Consider the following 13,168-nt stretch of genomic DNA (forward strand, 5'->3'; position numbering starts at 1 on the left):
GCGCCAGAACAAGTTCTCTGCTTCTCTGTTCTTCCAATCCACGTGCACAACTAATAATAAGCTGTCATCGCTTGAATAATGCATTCAAGTGGTCCTCCGGCTAATATTGTGAGATAGTCTTTGCATTAATTTGGCACCAAGATTCCAGACGTGTGGCCACTGTAACATCGAAAGCCTTATGGTTCGAACCGCGGTTTCTACCATTCGACTGCAAATGTCAGGTCAAACGTAGGGGAACAGTCAAAGAAATGGAACAGTCGGCGGTATAAACCATGCTAAGGTAAGCAGCATAGCTCATATTAATCTATAAGAGTGCTCTTGGTGACCAACATTGGCTTGAATACTTTGCACCATCTATGAAATGGACAAATTGGCATTCCTATCAAATGCAGCGTGACATGGAACTTGCTACGCCAAAAGAAAGCTACCACAAAAGCATTGAGGAGACGACCTTGTTGCAGAAAGGGGACAAAGCCACGAGTCCATGATGAAGAATCAACAGTGGCACATTGGTAAGGTGGAGTAATTGTAGAGCGCAGGTCGTGGGTTGAAACTCACAGTAAATACATGCGTATAACACACAGCAAAATGGAACTCACAGTAAATGAAACACACAATGAATCAACTCCTTCAAGAGGTAACGCACTTCAACGAATACATTAAACAATGAATGATATTTCACAGGGATATGACAAAGATGTCAGCCTGCAGAACATGGGCAGAATATAAGCAGAATATGCAGGAGGGAGTTACAAAGCAGAGGGAAACTAAAAATGGTGCTGGCTCTGATACCATGTCAGACCAGGCAGTAACTCCTCAACCAAAAATTGATTCATGTTTATTCCTTCAGGTAGGTCTTCATTATATACATGAGGGAGAGACTGTTCACTTCATCTCCCGATGACTGTTCATATTACTTATTTATCTATTTACATTATATTCACCCAATCATGAGGATTAGGTGTCAACAATAAGTGTGCTGAGAAGAAATTATTTTACATCGATTGTGAAGAGGAGGAAGAAAAGGATCAAGAAACATCGAAAGAAGAGGATATACACCAAGAACCAACCCCAGAGAAAGAAGAAATGAATCGACCATATCTTGTAAAGCATTGGCAAGAATTACCACTCCTAAAACTCTCAAGATAGAAGGACATATCAAGAAGAAAAAGGTTCAAGTGAAAGATCACATCGAGAAAGAAGAAATGAATCTGACCATATCTTGTCATGCATTGGCCGGAATTACCACTCCTCAAACTATCAAGATAGAAGGACATATCAAGCAGAAAAATGTTCAATAAGTGAAAGATCACATCTAGCATCAAGAAATGAATCCGACCAATCTTGTAATGCATTGGAAGAAATTACCACTTCTCAAACTCTCAAGATAGAAGGACATATCAAGAAGAAAAAGATTCAAGCAGTGAAAGATCACATTGAGCATCAAGAACAAGTTCTCCAACTTTTAAAGGATAATGCCACTTTGGTGCATAATCGAATTAAACAACAGGCAGATCAACATCGCATTGAAAGAAGTTTTTATGTAGGCAATTGGGTATTTTTATGTCTACATCTCAAGCAAGCTATTTATGAGAAGGAAATGTTGGAAATACTACATGCACCTAAGAAATTGCGACCTTACCTAATGGGAAGACACTTCAAGGTAAAAATGGATCATGATAGTCTTAAATACTTTTTAGAACAAAGATTATCTTTAGAAGAACAGAAAAAATGGGTCACAAATATGTTGGGTTATGACTTTGAAATAATCTACAAAAAAGGGAAGAAAAATTTTGTTGTAGATGCACTCTCAAGAAAGGATGAGGATGTGGAAGCATTGTTTTGTGCTATTTCTATTATCCAACCAGATTGGATAAACGAAGCAAGGGGTGAATGGAAGAAGGATGAAGAAGTGTGGCCACTCATTCAAAAGTTGCAGAAGATCCCAGTTCAAACAATATTGCCAGAACTTGATGAGGAAGGAAAAATCATATTGGAACCTGGAGCAGTCACAGAAACAAGAACCCGACAGCTACGAAATTGATCAATTTCAGAGTATCTCATCAAGTGGAAGAACTTACCTGCTAAAGATTCCACATGGGAGGACAAGAATTTTATACAGAAGCATCAAGAACTACTCAAGCGTTGAAGACAACACTTTTTGAAGGAGAGGGGCATGTTAGGTCCCTATACTACTAGTGTAACCCCTTATTGTTATTAGTACAACCCCCTTATTATATTGTTGTGCCCATGTAGTCCCCATATTGTTATTATTGTGCCCCATTGAAGCCCACTATTTTTATTATTGTTCCCTTACATTATTATTGTAATGTCAGCTTTGATTATATTATGACCACTTAGACTCCTATATATAGAAAGGAGGTATTTTCATTTGTAGCATCCAAGAATTGTTCATTTGTGTAATGTAAAGGAGGTTGCTCCCTCCAAGAGGCTAAATTATAAGGTGTTGATCTATCTTTTCTATCTTTTTGTGAGCTGGTGTCATAACACATGTAGAAGCTCTATGGTAGATTTGTCACCATGCATAAAGCAATTGTCTGTGTGCATGGCCTAAAACAACAGAGCAAAGAGTTTGTTCAAAATCTTAAGAAAATACATGCTAACATCGCCCATGTACAATATTGGACAATGTGGTACAAAGAGGCCCCGCTCAACTTAGTAAAAAAGATGAAGCCACAGGCAAAGCTGGAGAAAGCAAAGGTTCGGATGTTGATCCAGAACTATGAGCAGCTCGCCCCATTCATCGACAACATACAAGCCTCATATGTGTGGTTGTACAATAGTTTGGATGTCATGGTGACAAATTACATGATCCCATCAATCGGTTCCCTCACCGATGCTAAACCCAAGAACCAAGTCCGGATAGAGATCAATGAGTACATGGAGCAACTAAGACAAGAGGCCACCAGGGAAGACTTGGAGTTGAACACACACAACATGCAGAAGTACATCGGTGGTCTTGTCAAGGTCAAAACCATGTTGCTCATGCTTCATAACGAGTTGGATACAGGTTCCAAGACTATATACTTGGATGCCATGGAGGCAAGACTCCGATTCCAGGAAAAACAACAAACAATTTGGGGACACCAAGCTTGGCACTGATATGTGACCGAGAAGCACCAAGTGGATGTTGTTGAGCTAGAATTTTCCATAACTCCATATTCATAGTGTTGTGTCTTGTTAGGCTATCTATTGCTTATTATGTCTTATATGGGTACATGTGGAAAATGTAATATTATTTGTAAATATGTTGTAAGTGAAATGCCAAGTGTCATTAGTGGAATGTGAAAAGTCATCATATTATGTAATGAGTTACTTGTAAAGAAGTTGAAGAGTCATGAGGGGAGTCAAAGAGTCACAAAGGGGAATGTCAAGGGTCACCCACCCTTCATTATAAGTAGAACCTCATAACTCATAGAAGATGCCATTGGGAGCCAAATTTTGGGCTAGGCTTAGGCTTAGAAAAGGCTTTGGAGTATTCTGAAGAGCCTTGGTTTCTGAATAGTGTAGAGTGATTATACTTCTTTGGAGGAGCACGTGTTCTTGACTATAATGTTCCACTATTGGGGCTAGTGGTTTTCAATGGTGTATGTTTGGATGGAACTTTCACTTATAATATTAATATCAGATCCAACACGCTTTCATGCATATGTTCTTAATGTAGTTGGACTATTTTGGTTTCGTTAGCAATGTATGTTATTTACCTTATGCATATGATTATGAACTACTTTGTATGCATTTGTACTAATCCTGTTGAATGCGTGTTGTTGGATTAAATCATCACTTTAATTTGTGGACCATTCCGCAATTTAGCTTGTGATGTCATTTTTCTCATGTGTTCCTTCCAAGCTACTTACTATTACAGGCTTCTAAGGGGCACACTTCCTTTTCCCCTCAGTGTATCAGAACCTTCATGCATCGCACTTGATTCTCCGTAGGGTCACACACTTTCTCTCACCCAAATTTATCATACTTTCCTCTGCACACTACCGCGGTCAAGGCATTACACTACCACCCACTGCAAGGACTCTTACTCCAAACTATGTGAGGTCTAGTTGGGACTTCATATCAGGGATATCCCCTAAATGTTGGTGGGTCTAGAACCATCAACATAACCATTACATTTGGTCCATATTCAAGCGCATACTGAATTTGATGATAATTGTGAGATTTTGTTTAAGTTCTTGATTAATGCACTCTAATTAATTGTTGACACCTTAAGCCTGTTGGGTCACATTTAACTTCATCTTTTGTTATCTTTCTTGTCTTTTTGGGGATATTTCTCTTTGACAAATTGCATACTTTACATGATGATTCATGCCTCAACTCTTGGAGGTTCTTTCTTGTAGTTAGTTCTTGATTTTCTTCACCTATCTTGAAGTTGTGCCTATGAATAGTTATGAGATATATATTGGTTTTGTGTATTATTACTCTATATTGAGTTTCTTAGCATTAATCATGAGAAATATGAGGTTGTCATTATTGGTCATTGTACATTAATTCTTGATGGTAGTATGTATCTTCTCCTTGCACCCTGTTGAGGATTTATTTGAAACTTATCAATGGTTTCATATATTGTTCCACTCAACATCTTGTCCTTGATGGTAGTGAAGTCTTATCTAAGATTTTTTCATTTTTCACATAAGGGGAACACAATGTAATTCCATATTCTTTCAAATGTGATTAATTACATCCTGTGATGTAATGACTATCTAGTGGTCATGTTTGTTGTTATATATCCTGACATTATGATGATTGTTAGAACATCATTTTGAGGCATTTGTACACATAATAAGTCATCATTAGGGCTTGTGAGATATCAAATATCTCAAATTCTTGGATTATTATTCTGATGTAACTTAGCTCCATCCTTTGCATAAGTGCTCATTCCTCTAGTCGACAAGTGTTAAAATTGGCAACTAGGGCCAAACTCCATGTGGGTCATCTTATTTATGGAATCTGATATTTTTCTTGGATCCCTCTAGTCGAGAGGTGTAGGATTGATCTAAAGATCATCTGATTCTTATAAGTATTCATGGAGTTATGAATTTATTTGTGTTATAAGACAATTCGTCAAGGTGGCCAACAACCAAATAAACCCCACATGTGCTTAACGTTTTAGTATAAAAGAAGATGACTTGAGAATAATTTTACACACACACTTCTATCTTGATTTCTCTCCACTTGTCTTGGGTTTTAGTGGAAGAGAAATCTAGGAGTTGAAGCCCTAGACGTTGGAGGAAAAGAGGTTGCCCTAGATGTAGATGGAAGGCAACCCTAGACGCAGACTAAAGGCTGCCCTAACGAGGACCTAAAGGTAGCCCTAAATGATGGTCTAATCTAGCCCTAAATGATGGTCTAATCCAGCCCTAAACGCTAGTCTAATTCAGCCCCAACCACAGTTAAACAAGATAGTCTTAGTTGTAGCATGAAGGGTCAAAAGGGATAAAGTGTAGGCTTCCCTAGATAGTGTGAAGGGCTGTGTGGAAAATAGAGTCTTAGCCACCATATAAAGGGTGAAAGGAACAATGAATAGGCTACCCTAGATAGCGTGAAGGAGCTGTAGGGATAGCGTGGCCCTGACCGCAGTTAAACAAGCCAAAAGGAATAGCATAGGGGTGGAGGGTTATTCCCTTGGAGAACCGCAATCTTTAGAAGGTTATTGCTGAATTGTATGGATAATAAGGGTTGTAGGGTGATTACCTAACTTGTGATGTAGTACAGTAGTGCAACAAGGTGAAACAACAAATGGTAATAATGGCAAGCACGAAGCTGCAAGGGATAACTGTATAATAAATGGGACATCAAAAGAATGCTAAGGCAAGACAATAGTTGTGACATGGCAACAAACATACATGTTGTTGCAAACTCATTGGATAGTAGCAAGCATGAACAAAAAATGTATGGGATAGTAGCAAGGTATGTTAAGATGCATGGGACAGCAAGCATAGTGCTCCTAGGATGTATGGGACTGCAGCAAGGTATGTTAAGATGCATCATACAACAAGCATAGTGCTACTAAGATGTATGGGACAACAACAAGGTATGTTAAGATGCATGGAATAACAAGCATAATGCTGCTAAGACACATGGACAGCAGCAAGGTATGCTTAGACATATGGGATAGCTGCTAGGTATGGCAAGGCTAAGTGGGACAGCAGCTATGACATGGAAAAAGGCACATGGTACAGTAGTAAGCATGGTACAACAACTAGCATGGACATCATGGCGATCATGGACAGCATGGATAGCAATAGAAAGCATGGTACAACAAGCACATGAGACATGTTGTATGACAACATGGTTCAACAATGGCACATGGGACAGCAGTGCAACATTAGGTGCAGCAATCATGAGGTCCAACATTGTGATGATGGGTGCAGCACGGTGAGGTGCAACATGATGACGAGATGCAGCATGATGATAGGTGAAGGAGTCACCTTGGAGAATCAGTTGAAGTAGCATGTCTTCAACTGATCTCTTGTATCATCTTCTTAGAGATGATCTATGCTCTTATCTAGATAAGTCAAAGTGTTGACTTCTGTTGTAAATGTACTATCTCTCTCTCTCTCTCTGCTGAACTATTGAAGAACATATAAGAAGAATTGATCAAGGGTTTCCCCACATTGGGGTTTTTCCTTGGCTAGCACCACATCTTGTGTCCTTTTGTCTTGGCTTGTCTTCTGCAATTTATGTTTATGTTCTATCTGCAGTTTATTTTAATGTTGATGTGATTGCTAATCTAGAAAAGATATTGAGCTAACTGTGAAAATTGAAATAAATTTCTCTAAGAATAGAACATACCTAAACTTAACATGGTAACAGAGCTGAGGTGAAGACAATGACCAAGCAAGATTGAAAGAGCAATCACCGAAGATAGTTGGGAAAGGACAAAAGGATCAGTGGATTCCTCATCCCTCTTCAAATTCACCGAGGGTGAAGTCGAAGCAGAGAATATTATCAAAATGGCGTAGCAGAAGTTTCTGATGGCCTACCTAAACATCACTTCATTGGGAAGTTTGAATCTAAGGGTGTGTTGGGGCCTCTAAAATCGCTGCGACAACATGGGGGATAACCACTCGGTCCAGAATTTAAGACAACTCCTTTTCCATTTTAAAGTGGTGGCTCCGACTGGGGATAATGGGACTAGTTTCCCAGTGTGGGTTTTAATATGAGAGTGGGTGGTTCATGAGTGCTTGCAAATAGAATAATGATAATCTAAATGACCTATTCTCTCATGAAAATCTTCTAATTAACTTATTCTAATATAAACCCGGGTATTTCTATGTGGTATGCAATCTACATAGATATTTGCTTAATCATGCATAAACAGAGATGATAACGTATAAGATAATTTCTTTGAATAAATAGTTAGTTAAATAAATTTATAAAATACATCGCATATATGATTAATTATATATATGAAAAATAACAATTTCAGCTAGGCATCATACAATAGTGAAATTAATGCTTAACAGAAAGAATAAATCTCACACACAATTCATGAAAGTAAAGTGTTGTCACTGATTAAAAGAAAGCAGAAACAATCATACAAGATAATAGTACCATATGTGCGAAGTTCTACTCATTTAACGAATGACATGGATCAACTCCTTTCTTCAAATCAAATTATCTTCCAAGAACACAATAGTGCATCAACAAAGGAAAGTAGTCTGATATCTAAAAGAAATGATCATGTTCCATAATTCCACCAAAGCATTCACAAACTTACAAAAGTGCATTCTTTGCAAATGTTTTTGGTAAAATTCTGGACCCTTCTCTAAATGCATGAGAAGGGTATAAATACTATTCTAGCTAATGTGCAAAAATAGATTATACAAAAATTGAGGAGTTTTCAAACAACCTTCCTCCTAACTAGTTAACTAACTCTAACAAGGAACAGTGGCCTGATGAGTAGAACTAAGATGATGACTTGTTGTTTGCCAGCTTGTCCTTCAAATAGAAAATATTAGTCATTGGTTTGAGTTGAGGAGGTGCCCCAAAATGTGTCCTGAGTTGTCCTACGAAAATCGCATCGGTGAGAGGTGGTAGCATCCACTGAGTCGAATGAAGTGAACAATTGAGGGTCATGATTTGGTTGTGCGGTTTTACAAGGTATTTCCAATACGACTCCTAGTTGGTCTTGGTTAATTTTGCGATTGCCTCCCTTTGAGTCTCCACCTTTTCCTGCCAACTTTTATGCAAAGCAGCTAAATCAGGCATTTCCTTCAGACTTCCTTCCTTTAGAAGGTTGGTAACAAACAAAGTGTGGTTCACCACCTTGATTATATTCTTTGATACCCCAGTTTCTCTTGCTACTGCTAGCTTTGCCTTCTTGACTCTCACGTCCCAATCTGTGAAAAGAATGTCTTTGTGAGTCTCCTCGATTTCAAGAAGAATGGCATTACTTTTTTCTTTTGTTTCCTGCCATTCGATGAACTCTGAGATTCTGGTGTTGAGATCAGTAAACTTGATTCTCTGGTCGATCACCTTATTTGTTAGCTTATCACTAGTGATCAAATAAGGAGTAATGTGTGACATCTTTTTGCAGAAATGCTCCTGTTGTTTCATTAGGAGGGAATTCAATTCCAGAGCCTCTTTAATGAACTCCTCAGTAGTGGGAACATCTTTATATCTTTCGATGGCTTGCTGCAATTCCTAGAGTTGCATGTGTTTAGCCAATATATCAGCTTCATGGCTTATTTTCAAGACCTCCATGCTCTGTTGCAATTGGGTGAGCTGCTCAGCTGCTTGCTTGTTCACATTTTCTTTCTCTGTTTTGAGTTGTTGCCCAAGCTGTGCAATTCTCTCCTCCTTTTCTCTCAACAAAGTAGAGACTTCAGTGGCTTTGTCCATAGTGGCCATTGCGTATGCTCCCGTGAACTGTGATAATCTAGTCAAGGTCTCGACTAGGTTGAAAGGAATGTCCCTCCAAACTATGTCCATGGGCTTGTTTCTAGGTGGGAGCTCGGGTGTTTCTACCCTTTTCATTTTTCTCTGCCTTCTTACTAATGCCTTGTGGAGAGGGCTATAGAACACATAAAGTGGAGGGATTACGGTCATTTTCAAGACAATCTTTGATGTGGGCAGAGCAAGGATAATCTCAGTTTGCTAGGATGTTGTCGCCTGCTCATCCATAGGTTTGGACTGCTTATCCATGGGCTTGGACTCTGTATTGTCTTGAATATGTAGAGGAGTTTGACACTCCATTGTCTCTTTGGTATCTGTCATTTGGGCGTGTCTTGCAGTTTTTGATTAAACTGATCTTGCTCCTACTCCAAACTGTTGCCTTTGACCTCTAAACTAGTTTCTTTAGGTGGGGTGCTCAAAACCTGTTTCTCAACTGACTTCCTGCTAGACTCTGTTGTATTATCTATTTCTTGGGCTTTCCCTGTATCTGGTGTTTTCTCAGTATTCACCTGAGACGTTGTGCGAGAACTAGGTCCTCCACTGTTAACAGTCACACTTGGTGTGGTCTTATCTTTGATCTTTAATAAGTGCAGTGGGATTATTGTGAGCTTTTCATTTCCGAATTCCCGAAATCTTTCAAAATTTTCAGGACTCAGGTTCACTTTAGCCCATTCAACTGCTTGTTCGAAGGACTTGGCTAACTATAACAAGTCTTCAAAATCATTATCCTCATGGTTGTATGGCTTGAGCTTTACCATAGTAGTGATTTTATTTGCTACCTTGTCTGGATCGAATTGCCTTTTCAGCAATGTATGAAGCCTGAGGGCTTCCATGTTTGCTGACTCTTTAATGGCATGATTAAAATTTTCTAAAGCAAAAGAACCACACTTGACAGGAAAAGAAGGGCATATTAACTTCTTGTTTTCTTTGAGGACTTTAGTTAAGACTTTTCCTACAGTCTGGTAAGCGATTTCCCTTTCTAACAATTTATTAGAAACATATAAAGGAAGGACATGTGGGTTGGAAGTGCTACCAAAGGCCCTAATGTAGGTGAACCATTCTTCAATAAAATATTTTCTGATAGCTAGAAGGTCTGTTGTAGCTTCTTGGGAAAACCTGGGGGCTTTCTTATTGAAAATCATTTGATGCAGGGGAAAAATAACAGAATGACATATCTTATAGAAATGAGGTATATAATGGGATTCCCATATTTTCTTATGACTGAGGTGGATGGGGTAGGGATCCTGTAAGGTCCATTTCCAACCCATGGTCAGAAATGTGGTGCAGAAACAGATGGCGTCCATAATGTAGGCACAAAAATAGAAGGGGAGAAGGTTCTCTTGAGAGGAGGCTCTCTTCTATCAATACTCGGTAATGATGGTGGCTAGGTTGTCAGATAGGATGGTGGTCCAATTCATGATGTGGGAATTAATGTAGGCATCAATCAGAGGAATCCATTCTATGGAAAACTTAGAATTATTGGGCAACCCATATAGTCTACATAACATAGCAGCTGCATAGTTATAAGGGTTTGCCAAAGAGGCTATAGCATACATACCCAATTTGTCAAATTTGAATTTTTGTCTAATACTCTCCAACCCTGAATTAGCTTGAAGGGGTCTAGGTTCTTCTTTTCGATGCTGGCCATATATGTCTTATCATATATATCCTGAGGATCAGGTATATGATACATTTTATTCATGTCCTCTGCTCTAAACGATTTCATGAGTTCATTTCTTAAATTCATGAATTTCCTATCTATTATAAAAATATTTGGGCACATCAACCCCAAACTTATATGTCAATAAACTAGGGCTCATCAACCCCTAAAAGAGTTGTTTCATACCCTAAAGGAAGAGAGTCATCTGAATACATCATTCCCCAAAAGTTCCATCTGAGAAACCATCCAGAAATGGCCTAAATTAAACCATACTGACTGCTCCACTGGCAAAGTGCAATGCATACTGAGTGGTACACTGCCAAGGTGCGATGCATATTGATTACGCCTTCTATAGGGTGCGATGGGCAAGGATGGAAAAATGTCTGAGACAGTTTTCTAGGTGGCTGCTCATGGAATCTTCTAGAAACTTCTCCTGTGCCACTTGCCTCTCTGAATTCGCCCAAGGATGAGTAAGGGATCTAAGAAAATCTCCAATCCCTTCTCTTATGGAATAAACTGTAACAAGTGGAATGACACTAATCAAACCCCATGGATGAATCACACCCTTGCACACATCTATAAATGGATCCCTCATCTAAGAGATATAGAGGTTGGAATATTGTGAATTGCAAGGAAGTGCTGATGGTTTGTAATTGAGGAAAGAGCATTGTACTGTTGGAGTGATGTTGCTATTTCATGAGGTGAAGAAGGATTGAAGCTGGGAGGATGATGCTGGATCAGACAACTGGGTTGTAATTCTCCCTTCTATTAATAAATTTCTTCAAGTTTTCTTCCATATGATTGTGCAATTGTGAATGTTATCATTTGTGAATGATATCATTTATTCATTATATATCTGATTTTGTAATGTTTATGTTGTAATAGATCACGATGCTTTAACGGTTCTTTGTTGCTGTACTTGTTCAGGTACTCTCCAAGCATATTAAGTATGGGGAGGAGTTGCAGGATCTATCAAAGGGGAGAGAGAGCAAGCAAGGGATTAAGTGGAAGTTTTGGGTTGGTTCCATTATCTTTCTCTTATCTGTTACATGTAGAAGAAATCATTGAATTGCTTTAAATTGTTGTTTCTAGGGTAGTTGCCACACCTAGAGGGCTAGCATTCTTTAGGAATACTAGTTTTCCCATAAACAAATTGGGGAATCCACTGGGGAATGAACAGATGTTTTTTTTTTGTTATTGTTTGTTTTATAAACTATAGACAGAGTCTGATGTCAGCCAGGTAGCCTTCGAACTGCTCTTGCTCTGTAATTGCATAGTAGATGAATGTTGCTTCAGTCAATCTCTGGTTTAGTTTATGAATTAAACATTTGACTTACAAGCACATCTAGATGCCCTTTTGGTAGCTCAGTAACCTCTCAAGACATTCCTCTATACTTTGCTCTTTATTGTTCATCAAAACTCAGCTTAACTCATTGAAAACAGCTGCACATCTGAGCCAAAACCCATTTCAGTTGCGCTCCCTGGACCATCGCATTGTCTTCCACTGTAACTCAGTATGCATCGCACCTCCCGAGTGTAGTAAGTGCGATGCATCTCTGTTTCTATGAAGCCCAGGTGTGATGACTGACTGAACTCTTTTTCCATTCTAGAAATTGAGGGTTTTTTACCTTGTTTTCAATTTTGTTTAATTGTTTTGCTGCACATGAACAGTGCCTCCTTACTGAAGCCTACTTGCATCACATAGATCAGCCTCAATTACATTAGGATTAGTGAATGTTTTTGTGTCTTTGTTCATCATTTACAATCCCTTGTCGAAAAGTTGTTTAAATCAATTTGTCGCTTTGATACTAAAAGTGTCGTAACTGTCGTTTTGTGTCGAAAAGAGAAGTGTCATGAATTCTTCCTTCCCTTGATAATCGATTGAAATTTTCTTCATGTATTTGGTTTGATTTGAAAGCATTTTTTATTCAAAATTGAAAAGTGTCGTTGATTCTTCCTTTCTCTTTTGAAGAAGAAATTGTCGAAAATGTCATTTTGAATGAAATATTTCAAATCTTTGTTGCATTTAGTTTTCCTTTTTGGCATTTTTCACATTAAGGAGAATGAAAACAAATACATGCATTTGCATTTAGCAGTTGTAGATTTGTGTGTGAAAATATGATTTAGGGAAATGCACTAGGGAGTGCTCGTTGCTCTTTGCTCTTTGCACTCTTATTTTCTTTCCCTAGTAGCTAGGACTTTCATTGCTCAAAATAAACAAAGATTGTTTATCATTGTAGATTGCATTTTAGGAATTTCAAATCATCATCACGCGGTGAACTATTGAAAGGAAAACTTTGAACAAGATCAACTTTAAAATAAATTTCAATGAACCTAACAACGCTTTGGAACTTAATGCAACATATCTAGAGGTCTAGGCTAGAGATGTGTTCCGGCGTCGTTAAAACTAGTGGCTATCATTTTCATTGAAGGTTGGGTGATTCCTCCTCCTTGATACAACAAGTGTTAGGACGGACTTGTGCTCCCCGTACCATTGTGTATATATTGGGAGACCACAATAGGCTTAAATCCTTTATCCATAGGAAGCTGAGTCTGCCACCTTATTGATCACAATGC

Source organism: Pinus tabuliformis, chromosome 6 (assembly GCF_031772625.1).
Source record: "Pinus tabuliformis cultivar Carrire ecotype Pingquan chromosome 6, CPIR1, whole genome shotgun sequence".
NCBI lineage: Eukaryota > Viridiplantae > Streptophyta > Pinopsida > Pinales > Pinaceae > Pinus > Pinus tabuliformis.